At 43.0% G+C, this 13,753-nt stretch overlaps 1 protein-coding gene across 7 annotated transcripts in view; it reads right to left on the bottom strand.

The window, feature by feature from the left end:
* Positions 1-13,753, bottom strand: part of EVA1A (eva-1 homolog A, regulator of programmed cell death) — a 203,721-nt gene that overhangs the window by 33,946 nt on the left and 156,022 nt on the right. The window contains exon 2 of one of the 7 annotated variants that reach the window (XM_061460929.1): positions 6,005-6,143. The exons of the other annotated variants lie outside the window; for them this stretch is intronic. The gene's annotated coding sequence lies outside the window, so the exon portion shown is untranslated. The remainder of the gene's footprint in view (positions 1-6,004; positions 6,144-13,753) is intronic. 7 annotated transcript variants of the gene reach the window in all.

Genomic DNA, 13,753 nt, shown 5'->3' with positions numbered 1-13,753 from the left:
CATCCTATATGCTACTTACTGTAAAGCCCTGAGCAACCTAGTCTGTCCTCATGGCTCACCCAGCTTTGAGCAGGAGGTAATACTAGAGCTCTTCAGAGCTCCTTCCCAACCTGAATTACCCTATGTCCTATGATCCCATTTCATTGCCTGTCTATGATGAAGTTCTGCCTGGAGATGATGAAGTTCTGCCTGGAGCCCCTTGCAAGAATCATGGTTTATTTTACTTGGTTTGGCTCTGGGTATGTTACTGCGCTCAGTACTGCAGATCACGCATTCCAGAAACAAAAATAACAAAGTAAATGAGAAAAAAGGCAGGCAGGCCCACCTCACCATAGATAGTATATTAAGCAGGCAATGGAGTCTTTCACGCATAATCCTCCCTTTAAGACTAGCTAATAAGAAACTTCAAACTAAATAAAGGCATTTTGCATGTGCTTATGTCATTTTAACGCTCTTTTCTCTTAGCCCTGGCTCCTGATGCCTAGTTACAACCTTTCTGCCCTTGCATTTGCCCCATGGAGACAAACATGTAAGTCTGTTATCTCTTAGCCTTAGCCCACCACCTTTAAAAAAACAGTACACAGCCGTGCAGACGCCAAGCCCCTCTTTGTTTACTGCCCTGTTATTTTCATTCACTCTCCTTTGCACTTGCAAAGCAAATCGTTAATGGCAACCACATGTGAATAGGGTGTCACACCCCAACACATGCCTGTCTGTGATTTGACACCCTCCGCTTCCCAGCACATGAGGCAGCCCATTAGGTCGTGACTAGTGCCCCATTTTGGACTGACGTTCATTTTCTCCCACAGCATCTGAAAGCACTGAGAACCTAAAACGAAGCAGGGAGCAAACAAGGGCTTGAGTCTTGCCATAAAAGCAAGTGGGGAGCAACTTTCAGCAGCATGTATCTATGAAACACAGTCTGTTAAGTTCACGTTTACAGTGTTATGTTACCACACACACCCTATGTCCCGCTGAGATTCAGGATGTGGTTTGCAAACCACTCAGAAGTAGCATATTAAAGAAAACTCGTTTTTATCCTCTTCACCTTTAACAATTTGAGGAGTTTCCCAGTCTGCTTTCACAGCATGCAGATGGCTTGAAAGTAACTTACATGATGGAAGGATAGATCAGATTGCTCACTCTCACTGTCCAACTGAGGCATCCTAATTATCATGAAATCTAAACTCAATATGATGATGATGAGCAATTCAGAAAACTGCCAAAGGCTCAGTGCTTGGCTGGTAACACCATCAACACAGAAAAATAATTACTGGACACCTGTAACACACAGACCCCATAATTGCCAATCAATCAGAAGTGCAAAAAAAAATCAAACCTTAATAAATGTCATGGAACTGGTAAAATTGAGGGTGGACCAATCCCTGTTGGAGCTACTAAGGGCATTTCGGAAGGTTTGTCTATAGGCAATGATCAAAGTGGGGACTTGAGAGAGACCTGCGTGTGAACCTAAGTACCCTGTGAGAAAAAAAAACAAACCAAACATCCCAGGACACTTCTACTTTATTTAATTCTGTAATAACCATGGGAGTTTACATCCCTCTTTAAAGGTGCTGGTGTGACATAGCAGGGCCTGGTACATAGGGCCATTTCAGAACTGTTGTGATGTCAGAAGAAAAGCAATAGCACCACTAGTTTGAAGACCTGAAATGGCCTCTCAAGGCAAGAACTGACAGACAACGCTGAGAGCTGGGAACAGCAGGCCACTGGATAAGGTTACCATTAACATACTTGAACTCTAAACAGAAATCACTATGATGAAAAGTTTCCCACTGAGGAATCCTTTAAAGCTCAGGGTGGGATATTCTTTATTACACCTTTTGGCTTTGCATACTTTCCCAGATTTTTTTCCTGATCTAATAGGGACACTGAAGAACAAGCCTTAAATCTGCAAAAGAGAACTGTAAATATGTGATATATAAAATGAACTGAAAACCAGTGTCAAGACATGTTAACAGAAATCCAAATCACGGAATCACAGAACAGTTTGGGTTGGAAGGGACGTTAAAGCTCATCCAGTTCCAACCCCTGCCATGGGCAGGGACACCTTCCACTAGACCAGGTTGCTCAAAGCCCTGTCCAACCTGGCCTTGAACACTGCCAGGGATGGGGCAGCCTGTGCCAGAGCCTCACCACCCTTGCAATAAGGAACTTCTTCCTTATAGTTAATCTAAATCTTACAAAACACTTAAATCCAGTCACTTTGTCTCTTCATTTTTCTGCCATTTCTGTGAATTGAAGTAACCAATTTATCAAACAAATGTCAGGAATAAGCAGCCTGGTTTGCCCTGCTTTGGTGTTCAAGAGCTTACACTTCAGCTCAAGTCATGTCATGAACCATATGTGCAAAAATCCTAGTACGGAGTTACTCATCTGCTCATGGAATAAGTGTAATGAGTCAAAAATCTAAATAACAAACCTGCCTTTCTCCTCCTCCAGACTATAAATAAGGTATTAATAATACTTACGAAAAAAACCACCCTATTTCGAAGACAAACCCATGGCTCATGAAATGCTAAGCCTCAAGCACAAAAGAACCTTTGTCCAAAGAAACTCAGACACATGTGAATGGTAATAAAACTCACCTATGTGCAAGTATTAACATCTGGACTTAAAAACAGCCCTGCTGGATGCACAAGGGGAAGGAGACGTTTCAAATAATTGAAAATCTATATCTAAGCATTATGTACCTTAAGGTTCTTAAGGGTGCTGCAGTCTCTCCATCTATGCTTATAAATAAGACAGGTCAAGGCTCATTCTCTGACCCTCAGGGCAATATGCACAGCACAGCTTGTGTCCATATGGCTAAACTTTCTCCCTCACACTCTCCCACACAGCCTGGCTTCATTCATACTGCTTACTGGGAAGAGCCACTGGCCCATACTAGCTCCCAAACCCCTGGATGAGGGCTGGTTTGCAGGGAACAAAGCCAGGGCAAAGAGCACAGGAACAATTAAACAGTTTGGATGATGCACAGCAGTGCTTGCACCCACACCTCGGACTTGTGCACTGTCCTAGTATGGATGGAGCCAGTGAGCATAGTCAGAGACGCAGACAGAGCCATATGTCTGTATATTTAAGTAGAGTATGATCAGAGGTAAGCTAAAGTCAGAATCTGTGATGCAAACACTGTAGAGAGAAAATTAATTTTTGCCTTCCTCCAAGCTAATGCAGCTGCACTGTAAAACTATCCCAACAGCATATTCCTATTTAGCACCTATCTATATGCAGTATCATACATTCTTCCTGGCTGGATAGCACTCGTTATTGTTGATAAGTAATCTGACCCCTGTTTTAACCTACAAAATGTCATCACAAACCAGAACTTACCAACTCTGGAAATAAAATCTCTTTTCCAGGCAAAACTGGCTTCCTACTGTGCAGCTATTCAGAAAGGTGTGAGAACACCAACATTCATTCTACACAGTATTCCCCTGTCTTGGGAAAGGTGTTTTGGAAAGGGAAGACTTCATGTGCCTCTAGCATGAAAGTCAAAAAGAAATATAATGAAAGATGCACTGTTTGCCTTGCAGCATTACAGTCAAATGCCGTGTGGTCTTGGGAAAGAGAACTGTGCTCCTTCTCAGAAAATGAGTGAAGAAAAACGAGCAGTAGCCTTCAGTGTGACCACTGTGTGCTCCAGTATTTCATTTATAGTTTACCTTCACCAGAGGATTAATTTGCTGTTAATCTGAATCCTCCCTAGATCACAGGCTCCACATTAGCAATGTCTTAGGAAGAACAGCGTCATTCGGGACCTTCTCATAAGCAAATGACAGAAACATGGTGTGCTATTAGGGCAGGAACTAAACTAGCTCACCTAGAAACTGGAAAAGTGTTTACAGCATAGTTCTCAATGATTCATTTTTCACAGTGAAAGGATACATCAAGTGGCGTTTGCAGATTTCTGCCCTAGATCCGGTTCTAAAGAAAATATTTTCATTTTCCTGGACACAGAGTACCTGGATGATGACCAAGATGAACATAGATAATGTTTATTACATTTGCAGATGATACCAAGCTAGGAAGGACTGCAGTAAAAGGAAAGGGAAAGAATTCAAGATGATCATTAGAGGCTGGAGATACCAACAAGTCAAAGATACCAAAGGCAGCAAGGAACAATCCATTAGGCAAATACAGAATGAAAATCACCTATCCACACAGCAGTCCTGCAGCTCACAAGGGTTGAGCATCAACCAGTGATGTCAAATGGCTGATGCACCTTCTGACCTCAGAAGATCTAAACCCTTTCCTTTTGCTCAACAGTAGTAAGATCTCAGCTAGAGTACTGTGCCTGGTTTGGGGCTCTTGGTTGCAAGTGAAACATGGTCTTCCAGAAGAGAGTCCAGAGGAAAGAAAAAGAACCAACACTAATTTAGGCAATACAGATACTGTCACCATAAACAGAGACTGAGATGGAACATAGGAGATGTGAAAACAGGCTTCAAAAATAAAAAGGTTGCTACACAGCAGAAAAAAATGATCTGTTTTTTGTGCTCATTTGAACACACGCGAAGTAATGGGCTAAGAAAAACTGCATCAGGAAAATTTTGGTTAGTCACTAGGAAAACACTTCTAATGGAAAGCATGAAAGTTCATTGCCAGAAGAGTCTCTCCAGGCTGAATATCTGTCAGGAGTGGTCAGTGTCCACCCTGCTTGGTGACTAATGAGCTCTTGAAAGGAGCTTACAGTTTCATGACTCAACAGTGAAGCAGTTATCTCTCCATATGTACAAGATCGTCTTGACAAAGCCAGCCTGTTAGCAACTTTAAATTGCCTGCTAGCCATAGACACTTTAAACTGCTTGCTAGCCACAGAAACAGTAATATTAAAATCATTCTTGGTTTCCCAGACTCTTTTCCTAAATTTCCAGAGCCTTCCAGACTTAATCCAGACTAATTCAGGCCCAGCTTTTTCCTTATTCATCAAATCCCCTTACTTGGATATGATAACTAAGCTTTGATCATCGCTGTTCTCCAAGGTGGCAGTGCTAAAGTCTATAGTAAGTCACTGAGCCATCATGTTGCCAGTTGATCAGGAGCTCTTTTTAACACTTTCTAACCTTATAATGGTGGCAGAAAAGCATGTAAGTTAGGGAAGCAGATAGAAAACACAAAACTGGCCAGTGGGATCTAAATAAAAGGTGAACCTTTAGCTCACCAATACAAATTGGTTACAGAAGCCAAAGATCCAAAGCCAAGGACTGGAAGAAGCAATTTAGGTTTTCAAGTCCTTACAGACACGACAAACTGTGTACTAGATACTTAGTCCAAATTCCTTCACACTTTCCCAGGCAGTCAACCACTGACAGCAAAGAGAAGATGTTTCAAACCTTTAGCATGACAGAAAACAAACCAAACAAGAAAGACCAGCACTCTCCAAGCAATACTGGGGACTTAGGAGGTGTGCATGTGCAGAGGATTATAGGAAACGCCTTCTTATGTCCCAAAACACACCTCAGCAGGAGGAAGCCTCCCACCACCTGAACATGAGGAAGGCAAAGTACCTGAAGTCACTCTGGTTTATTGAAATTTCCATCCCCTATCTTCCACAAATTATCTAGGACTGTGATTTGAAAAAGAAAACTTCCCATGAGCATCTCTTACTTTTGAGACAGTTGTTTGATTACTATTTTCAAGCAGTACAAAAGCCACCAGTTAGCAGGCTGACATGCTTCATCCTTGAAGGAAGAAGGTACTTCCTTTTACCTTTTGCACTTCTGCCTTGGAACAATGAACTGCCACTTCTTCATAACAGTCTTAAATGACCCCACCACCCTCCTCCACATTTCACTGTCTTTGGTGCTCCTCATCCCATACTTCCTTTTCTTTCTTCTTGCTTTTTGTTTCAGAGAAGCTCATGTACTGTTTACTCTATGTATCCTGCCTTGTCTCACCACTGCCCAAAGCCCATCCAATGCATTTTATAGAGCAGAGCATGATTTGGATATGAGCTTCCACAACATAATATTTGTATCATCACCTAAGTGTTGCAGAGTGCCAAAGCCTGAAATAGCCAAGAACTCAGTGAGTGACCAGCAGTGACCTGATTCTGGCAGTCAGTGTGGTGTTGTTCCAGCCGTGGATGCTGCTTGACACCTAACCCAAATAAATGCATCATTCTGGCAAAGCAAAGAGAAAAAGAAAACATACAGACAAGTTAGCCTCTCTCTGCAGTCACTATAACAGATAGTGACAGATAATACAGCAGAAGAGAGCGACAGAGCTGTGACAACTGGTATGAAGTATTCTGTTGGTGTTACCACGTTAGCCATAGCAAAGAAAAAGCCATAAGGTTAGTCCCAGCTGCACAGGAGAATAAAAACCTTGGAGCAGCAACTGGGGTTCTGCCTACTTTTTCTTTGCACTCATTTTATTTCTCACCCTGGGCATTACCACTTAAGGCAGGATTCATTACACAGAGATCAGGCGCACAAATTTCACTTCAGGGAGAAGATAAGAGCTTAACACTAACAAAATGAGTCACCAAAAAAATACTGGTTTCCTGCCCAGGCACCTCACTAAATTTCTTCACACCTAGACTTACTTTGACATCTAGGGTTGGCATCTGCTGCGCATGCCCAGAACATCACCAGCTCAGCTAAGTATCCCTGAAGGACATATCTCCTCCAGCAGGCTCTTGCCACACTGACAGTACCTTCTCTGGCACAAAGCCCAGCAGTCACAGCCACTCTCCATCACAAAAGTGCACAAAAACAGCCATCTTCTGCAGCCTTGTCAGTGGAGCTCAGGAAAAGAGAGATGCACTTCCGAACCCCAGCTCAGACTCAGGAAGACTTAATCATTTCCACATCCTGAAGGGAACAGAGAGAGCCCTGCTGAGCAAGTTACCTTCTCCTCCTGGGAAGCTCAGCAGCACAGCCCTGAGCCCAAAAGCCATGGGGCAGAGCCTTGGTGTGAAGGGTTACAACCACATGGGCAAATACGAGTTTTGCAACCCAGATGAGGAAGGGCTGTTTCCCTTACAGAGGCCATGATGGTCTATACTGCTGCTTTTCTCTCAGGAGCAACGTAAGAAAAGCCTGCCAGCCCAGCCATCTACGTAAAGAAGACCGCAAATGTTTCCTTGCTTCAGTCATCAGCCACACAAGGCAAACACCTACTGGGTGCCTCAAGTGGGCCCTGCTCATAGAGGCAGAAAAATTGCTGGCAGCATGGCATTTGGCTTCCACAGCCTCCAAGCTGGAACTGGGAGAACTGGTGTCTGGCTTGGATTCTTTGCTGATGCACACAAGCACCTAAGTGCTCATGCAGATCAAGCTTTACATCCCTCCTGGCCTCAGTTCTCCATACAGCATCTTCCCAGCACCCTGTGGGCTAATGTGAAGCTTTTGACAGCGCGTGGGACCTGTAAGTCACTCTCATAGACAGGTACAGTCATTTCCCTTGCAGGTACTACAAGAGGAAAAGAAAGGAAAACATAGCCACATTCCCTCGGACTTCAAAAAGAAGCAAATCTCAATCCAGCCTCTTTAGTGAAGACTACAAGCTGGAGGACTCCACAGCAAGAGTCAAAAAAGCATCCTAAGAAAAGAAAAGCTACAGCTCCTGCTGCCCTGTCACACCCCCAGGACTGTGCCATTCCTTTTTTGTCTCCCACTACAGCATTTTTATGGTTTCCTTGCTTTCTTTTCTGCTCTCTTTCATGGTCCCCTCGAGTTTCAAGCAACATTGCATTTCCCTACTTCTCGTTCTCCCCAGCCCCTTGCATTCCTGGAAGGAAAACAAGGACAGATGGAGCTGGCTGGCCATAAAAAGCTGTTCTCACAGTGAAAGCAGTGCTTCCAATAAAACACAAGCAGTCTGACTGTGCTGCCTCTGCTTTGCTTCCCTGCTTTAGGGCACATCTGCAGAGATATAGCAGCCTCAGATGGGTGACATAAATAATAAAGAAACATTCTTAATAATCAAGCAACTTCAGCCTTGCCAAAAAAGTAGCTGATACACGCATTCCAGCTACTGTGCACTTACAAAGATGTTGATCTTGGGAGTGTCCCTCCCGCCGGAGCTGGTGACTGAACCAAACCCAGGTTTGATTTTTCCCTTAGTTGACTTGTTTATTGCCAAATTCCAAAACACACACACAAAAAAAAAGCACTTTTCAAATGTGATTTATGAAGTGACTCTAAGTAAGTACATGCATGCACACATAAAAACACACAGGCCGTCGTTCCAGCTGCATGAGAAAAGCAGCAACAGGAACTCTCACTGCATAATAAACACTACCTGAGCAAGCCCTTTTCTTTGTCTGTGAAGGCTTGGAGCCAGATCTCTGAGGAGGGAGGCATAACTGCATCACTTCATTGGCTTCTTTCAAGTTGTGAAATGACGCGGTTTTTTGTTTCATTTTGAAATCATTCCCTTAAATACAGGCACGTGCACAAAAGGCAACTATTAGCTTTTGGATAGTTTAAACTAGGCTATCTCTGCATGTCCAGATAGTTTAAGAACTCTAAGTCTTTCCAAGCATCTTTTCCCATCATCAAAGAGAAAGGCTACTAAATTTTCATTTTAAAGGGCAGAAGAAAAGCATATTAATCTTCAACCCATCTTAGTTTAATGAAAGTGCTGTGTATTCTTGTCCCAAAGCAGCACTGTCCAAAATGCTCTCACAGCTATTTGCAGAGCAGAGGCGCTTGCATCACTCTTGTAAACTCACTATGTAAGCTGCTGAGAAGTAAAACGGGGTTTTCAGCAAGAACAGAGGTATTTCCTGTAATTTGCATGCTCTGAATGATGAACAAAGCATTTTGAGCCCCAAGACATGCTCCATGGTAAAGTCTGGTCCAACACAGCTGGTGTGAGCAGGGTGAAAGGGACCTGCAGCCCCTGCTCAGCTCTGTAAAGGAGCTCACAATTGCCTTTCGAGAGGTCCCTGATCTGAGTTTTACCCCAACTCCTGCTCTCCTCCCCAGGCCCTTGGAAGTTCAGATATTTTTAGCTATTTGCCATGAGTGAAGGAATGTCTTTTCCTCAGTTACCTCATTCATAAGGGCAATTCTGCCAAGACAAACAGGTCCTAAGTGTGATTACACTGACTTCAGCCAGGGGAGAGAGCTCACACCACATTAATGTGCATGCTCGAATCATAAGTACCTGGAATTACTAGTATTTATAGTCCATGAAATTACGTTCCTGACTTCCTCACCTGGCCACACAGATAGGAGGGGAAGGGGATTTTAGATCCTTGCTGCCCTTATGCAGCTGAGCACCTCTGAAAGTGAGTGAGCAGTCCTGAAAGCTCCAAGATGAGTGTGGGGTCATCCTGGGGTGCTCCCTGAACTGGGCCTTTCAAGAACACGTGCCAAAAGGAAAGCCAATAGGCCAATAACAACTCAATTTCTTGCCTAGGGAAATCTGTTCTGCCCCAGGCTTGCTTTGTTAATCACACACTTACTTCCATATGCCTTTACTCTCATCAGAGCCATCCCATAAGCAGAGAGCAATTAACACCCTTGTGAGCAAAGGGACCAAGGACTTAATGAATAACCCCTACATAAAACTCTTGTGCCTCAAACACCAACTAATTAACTCTCAAAAATATCATCTATGCTGTAAAACCAGCATAGCATATTTACCTTTCACAACTGACAAAGCTAAACCACAAAGTTAATTGACTTGCCCAAGGTCACCAAGGCAAATCAGTGTCAGAGTAAACTAAATCAAGCTGCTTCCTTCTCTGCCCCACAACTGCCTAGGTGATCCCAGGCCTGAAGGACCTCTACACTGGCAGAAAAAGCTTCTCTGCTTCATAGAGCTTTCAACAAGCCTACTCAAGGTGTTCAGACACAATTTTACCTGCAGACACCACCTAAATACTGACAGTAACTACTTGGAAGTCAGAGCTTAGGTACTTCAACCATGTCACGCAGGGGAATGTAGACATTAAAATATCTATTTACCTAACACTTTACCTATCTATTTATCTAAAAAAGTCTAGCAGACCCTCAGAAACATAAGAAAAGCTAGTTCAGTGCATGGACAGAACTTTTCTCATGTTATCCATCATTAGCAAATATACAGAATTCTCCGATCCATAGGGAATTAGTATATAAACAAGCCTAAGAAGATGGGAAAATGCATATGCAGCCACTCAGAGTCCTGCGTTATCCGTTTTGGACACTCTCTCAGGATTACCAAACAACGTTCTGCCACAACCTCAGAGCTGCTCTGCACTGCATGGGTTGTTACACTGCGAGCACTTGCTGGCTTTTCACTAATGTAAGTTGTAATATAGGTGACTAAGGGCAAAAAGACAATTACATCCATCCCCTCAAAGGGACGTGCATTTGTTGCAGTGTGTCTCGTGCACAGCATGTATTATCCTCTCAGTGGCAGCAAACACAGGACCAACAACAACAAAAAGGCTTAATCCCTTTCCAGGGAGTTCTTGTCTGCAAAATCCTCCTTATGAAAGACAGATGTGAACCTGCCAGTCCAGCCAGATGCAGAAAGCCCTGGTAAATGCAGGAATGAATGTTCTCGCACACAGAATTGGCAAGAAATAACGGGGAGATTCAAACAATGAAAGAAGTAATCATTTCAATATGACAAGCTGGATCTGAGAACTATTTCAGGCCATGGACACAGAAATCAAGGACTAGCATCTCCAGCAATCCCAAAGGAAAACAAACGCTTCCCTTCCCCATAAAGTAAAGTTATAAGCCAAGGTGAAGTGAATTGAGGCTGAGGAAGGGAATGATCCTTATTCAGCGAGGCACACTGCAATAATCAGAGCGCACACGTTATCGGAGATGTAATTTAAAGCAGAGATCAAATTCTACAAAGCAAGACGAAAATAAAAGTAATAGTAAAGGAATGCTATGAGCAACAGGAAACCCCAGCACTGACAAGGCTCTGCTGAACGCTACAAAAACCATACAGCACAAGCCGCACCTGAGAGGACCTTTCATATTGCACAAATATTCAATCCCCCTGCCAGACCCTGCATGCAGGAATTTTCTTTGCGTTTTATTAGCTACGATCAAAATCTGACATCTAATGAAAGCTCCAAGTCTCTCTAACCAGCAGGAATAAGAAAGATGCTAGCCTAATCCCCTGGATTAAGGCAAAAAACAGGAAAGTTTGGAAGGTCTGAGTCTTACCTTAGACTCCTGACAGCAAAGTGTAGCAGCACCACATCTGCTTGTCCCATCAAAGAAAATGCCCAAGCCCACTTTTAAGGTGATGTCAACAGCAGCATCCCAAATTGAAAAATTCACCATTGTTTGGAAATCCAGAGCACCTGGATAAAATCAGCAAGGTGGCAAATGGCAGCTCAGCAAAGCTCAGTTCATTGCTGGACACCACGGACATCACACAGATGCACCGACCCCCGAATCACTCATCGACAGATGGGAAACTTCCCGCTCTCAAAAATGCCTGTGGATGTGGTGACAAGCCTGAAAAATGAATCAGGGTGGAGAACTCCAAACCCAAAGCAATGCCCTCTTCATCCACTAAAAGTCACATCTCTGCTCACCAGCTGTGCAAAGGTAGGAGATGCTGGTTGTACCCAGTAACAGTGTTCTCAGCATTCATGTCTTTTTTTTTTTAACCGATTTGAAATCATACCTCAATTCTCTTCTCAAACAGATTATTACTTCAATTACTTTCTTGCAAGCTTCTTTCATTTCATGTTGAAGTGTTCCCAAACTTCCTTTCTAATCAAAATAATAGTAATTAATTTAGAAAGCTTGATTCATAGGTGAGTTAGGTCCATTTACCCCTCTCTGGTCAAACAGCTTTGACTCTTACAGTCTTTTGGGAAATCAGGATGACATTTTAGGGAGTGATACTACTATTAAGAAAATACAAAAAAATATACAGCATTGTTTGCTTTATCCACCACCTCAAAGTTGTTTTGGGGTAATGATGTGGCACTTCTACACTTGTCTCCTTTGTGTCAACTTTCACAACTGGGGGCAATATAATTTCTTCAGTCTTCCATCTGCTTTTCTACTCAGAAAGATGCCAAACCTGTTTGTGCAAGATACAGGGATGATCTCACAAGTTTTTAATCACAAGCGTTTCTGTTGTGGGTGACTGCAAGTGATGATTCAAACTATGTGAGTCCTGCTCCAATACAAGAGCATAAAAATGCAGCCGCTGCTGCTTGGAACACAGCCACTGCTTAGCAGAGCAGAAACACACCACACGTTCCTGGGAAAAGCAAGAGGGAGTCATTTGTGTAGCACGTGAAAAGGTAGGCAAAGCAGGGGGATTTGCGCATAGGAGCGATAGTGGTTCCAGCACCATCAGCCTGGGCATCAGTGCAATCCTGACTCATGTGATGACCCCCACAAAGCCCTTCCCTAATGCCCTCTTCCGCCTTTAACCCCTATGCAGCCCACTGTTGAGGAAAAAAATCCAGGAGCTGACTTGCTGCAACACTAGAGGCTCTAAGTATAGTGTAAAGTTAGCTTTTTCCAGCCAAGAGCACACATAAAAAGAATACCTGTCCTCCCTCTTCAACCCAGGGGAGTCCCAGACACACTTGTAGGCTGCCACTAGCTAAGGAGAAAAACATAGGCAATTTCACATTGTTCCCCTCCTTCTGTCGTTCTTGTCCATCTGCTATCAGTCTCCCATATTTATCACTGTGAAATCAAGTTATACATTTGAAAATATATATCAACTATATCAGCTTTCTGTCATTTGAAAATCTGTTTACAATACTTTTCTTCTCATTACCCTGTTTACTTTACAATCTTGATTTTATTGAAATGCCATTTTGGAATATTGATTTCACTCAAATTGCAAATAAAAATGGGCTTTCTTGAAGAAAACTAAATATATATTTCATAGTCAACAGACAGGAAAATCTCTCTGAGTCGCTCTTGCATAGTCAAATAATTGGCCTATTTAAGAGGGCTGTTGAATAACTCAGGAGACTAAGACTAAGACTGAAGGCTAAGTGCTGCTGTGCTGGGGAGATTGCGGGTTCAAAATGTGCTCACAGCCTGGCATCATCAGACCCATTTATTCAGTTTGTGTTTCCAGTTTCCTCTGTTAAGACAATGAAAAGTTCTGCAGCCTGAAAAAGACGATGCAAACTTTTTGTTCCCTACTGTATCTATCACCATGCCACCAGCTCTGCAGGTCTCTCCATTAAGCTTTTGAAAAGGTGGGTGAGTAGGACTGGACCATTCCCAGCAGATGGAGGAGGTAAATGACATTGGCTCATTTTGTACTTAAGCATTTGCCGGTTAACACTTTGTCAATGAGACGTGCGAAAAAACACACACTTGTAATGGCTATGCAAACAGAGTACCTCATGCCGGGGCCAGGAACTCTATTTGCTGCTTAGTTTCTCCTTCCAAGCAATAGTTAAACTACATGAATTAAAAAAAAAAAAAAAAAAGAAAAGGAAAAAGAAAGCCAAAGCTTTTTGGCAGGGATTAGCTATGTCTTTACTGGGAAATTTATTCACAGAGTTTGGCTGGTGGAGCTGTAAATCCAGGTAAGTAGAGCAACCCTTTATTTGACAAGGAAGAAAAAAGGTATTATTATAAAGGATACAGACTGTGTTCATGGCAAGGCTATACACAATCACTACAGATGGAGCCATCTTTCTACCAGAGTAATGCCCAAAAATGTTCTGCGCAACATGGTTTAAGTGCCTCCTCAACCCACCATGGGGCTTATCATGACTGCTAAACCCAACGTATCACTCACTGCCCTACCACAGGGGGAAGTGTCAGTGTGTTCA

The sequence above is a fragment of the Pezoporus flaviventris genome, unplaced genomic scaffold (genome assembly GCF_033815535.1).
Source record: "Pezoporus flaviventris isolate CSIRO_AGI_PZ_B2104156 unplaced genomic scaffold, CSIRO_AGI_Pfla_v1 ptg000031l, whole genome shotgun sequence".
Classification (NCBI taxonomy): Eukaryota; Metazoa; Chordata; class Aves; order Psittaciformes; family Psittacidae; genus Pezoporus; species Pezoporus flaviventris.
This window is presented reverse-complemented; position numbering and strand designations above follow the sequence as displayed.